Source organism: Acipenser ruthenus, unplaced genomic scaffold (genome assembly GCF_902713425.1).
Source record: "Acipenser ruthenus unplaced genomic scaffold, fAciRut3.2 maternal haplotype, whole genome shotgun sequence".
NCBI lineage: Eukaryota > Metazoa > Chordata > Actinopteri > Acipenseriformes > Acipenseridae > Acipenser > Acipenser ruthenus.
Genome location: NW_026708721.1, coordinates 22,501 through 25,000, shown reverse-complemented (window position 1 = coordinate 25,000; position 2,500 = coordinate 22,501).

The following is a 2,500-nucleotide window of genomic DNA, read 5'->3' as shown; positions in this document are numbered from 1 at the left end:
CAAGTGCGAGCCATAGCCTGGGTCCCCATTCAGTAACATGACCATAGGCACAGTTAGCTGACATGACCAGAGGCGGAATTAGCTGACATGACCATAGGCGGAATTAGCCTACATGACCAGAGGCACAGTTAGCTGACATGACCATAGGCACAGTTAGCTGACATGACCAGAGGCGGAATTAGCTGACATGACCAGAGGCGGAATTAGCTGACATGACCAGAGGCGGAATTAGCTGACATGACCATGGGCAGAAGTAGCTGACATGACCATGGGCAGAAGTAGCTGACATGACCATGGGCAGAAGTAGCTGACATGACCATGGGCAGAAGTAGCTGACATGACCATAGGCACAGTTAGCTGACATGACCATAGGCAGAAGTAGCTGACATGACCATAGGCAGAAGTAGCTGACATGACCATAGGCAGAAGTAGCTGACATGACCATGGGCAGAAGTAGCTGACATGACCATGGGCAGAAGTAGCTGACATGACCATGGGCAGAAGTAGCTGACATGACCATAGGCACAGTTAGCTGACATGACCATAGGCAGAAGTAGCTGACATGACCATAGGCAGAAGTAGCTGACATGACCATAGGCAGAAGTAGCTGACATGACCATGGGCAGAAGTAGCTGACATGACCATAGGCACAGTTAGCTGACATGACCATAGGCACAGTTAGCTGACATGACCATAGGCGGAGTTAGCTGACATGACCATAGGCACAGTTAGCTGACATGACCATAGGCACAGTTAGCTGACATGACCATAGGCAGAAGTAGCTGACATGACCATAGGCAGAAGTAGCTGACATGACCATGGGCAGAAGTAGCTGACATGACCATAGGCGGAGTTAGCTGACATGACCATAGGCACAGTTAGCTGACATGACCATAGGCACAGTTAGCTGACATGACCATAGGCGGAGTTAGCTGACATGACCAGAGGCGGAATTAGCTAATATGACCATAGGCGGAATTAGCTGACATGACCAGAGGCAGAATTAGCCTACATGACCATGGGCAGAAGTAGCTGACATGACCAGAGCTCCAATTAAAAGTTACCTTCTTCTGAAGGGACAGATTTGCTATGTGTTACGGAGCGAGAGTTCCAGGAGGTCCCTGTGAACTCGTGGCTTCCTCCCTTAATGCAACTAGATGGCAGATACACTGGGGAGGTAGGTGCATATTACTAGGGGCACGGCATTTTCGATCAAAAAAATATTTCTAAGTCAGGACGGAGGTTCATTCTAAGGGCACGAGCGACCGATCTAAGCCGTGTGGGAGGCCCTGCACCCCGGTCAGGGTCCCCCTTCACCCCCTGGCGACATCCTCCCTTGGAAGTCTGCCCGGTGGCCCCCTCCCGCGCCCGGCGCCGGTTCAGGCCGGGCTGGAGGCCCCGTTCCTCGGGCTCAGGACCGGGCTAAGCCCCCTTAAGGACCTGGCCAAGCTCTGGTCACGTTGCGGGAAGGGGGGGGGGGTTGACCTCCCGTGCCCGGGCGCCCGTTCATGCGGGCCTGGAGGCTCCCATTTCCGGCTCGAGAACTGGGGTTTGCGCCCTTGGCTCCTCCGTGCGTTCCCTTTCAGTCTCTGGTCATGTCTACCTTCTCCGGAGGTGATTTGGGAGCCATGGTCATGTTGAGGGGAATTTTCGGAGGGAAATCCCTATCTTTAACATTATATGACCAGAGTCCGGACTTTTTCGGCTCCGTCAGAATCAAAGTTTTCAAAAAAACATGGTCATGTTCCCTATCTTTAACATTAGATGACCATGGCCACCTCGGGGCCGTTTGTGGAAGTCTGCCGAGGGCGGAGGCGAAACGGGGCTGCGGGGCGGCGGCGACTCCTGTTCCCAAGGACCCGGGACCTCCCTCCCTTCAGGGTCCCGCGGTCAAGGTACAACGGGGGGGTCCGCGGAGATTTCCGTCGACAGGGTTTTTTGATCAAAATGGTTTGACTAAGTCAGGACCCGAGGTGTCAGAATGCATGTGAAGGACCCGTTTGGAGCCGTCCTTTGGAGTCTGTGGCTGGGCAGGAGTTGACGGGATTCCTCCTTGTCTTCCCGGATGGTCTCTCTCTGTTGTGGGCAAAGGGTCCTTCACGAAATCCATACGCACGCGCGCGCATTATAGACCCAAGTCTTACCGTGCTTGATCTGAGGAACCCTGCCCGACCCACCCTACCGTGGACTGGGGTGAGCGGAGCCGAGTTTGGTCGCCACACCATCGCTCTCTCCGGATGGGAGTCCAAGGATCGGGCCGAACGCTTGAGACTTCACGGTGTTGTACGCTGAAGCCCGGGGATTGAGGTTCTATTTCTGGGCAGGATGTGAGCGCGCCTCGCACGTGTCCATTGAGAGGGGCGGTTCTCGTGCCGGTTTAGGAGCCAGGAGCCAGGTCGGGATGATTTCCATTGCGGTTAAGTCGCCTTGCCTGAGTTCCTTCCCCCCGATCCGCGCGTGTCCCGTCCCCCTCCCCCCGGGCGATGTCGATGCTGGTCGG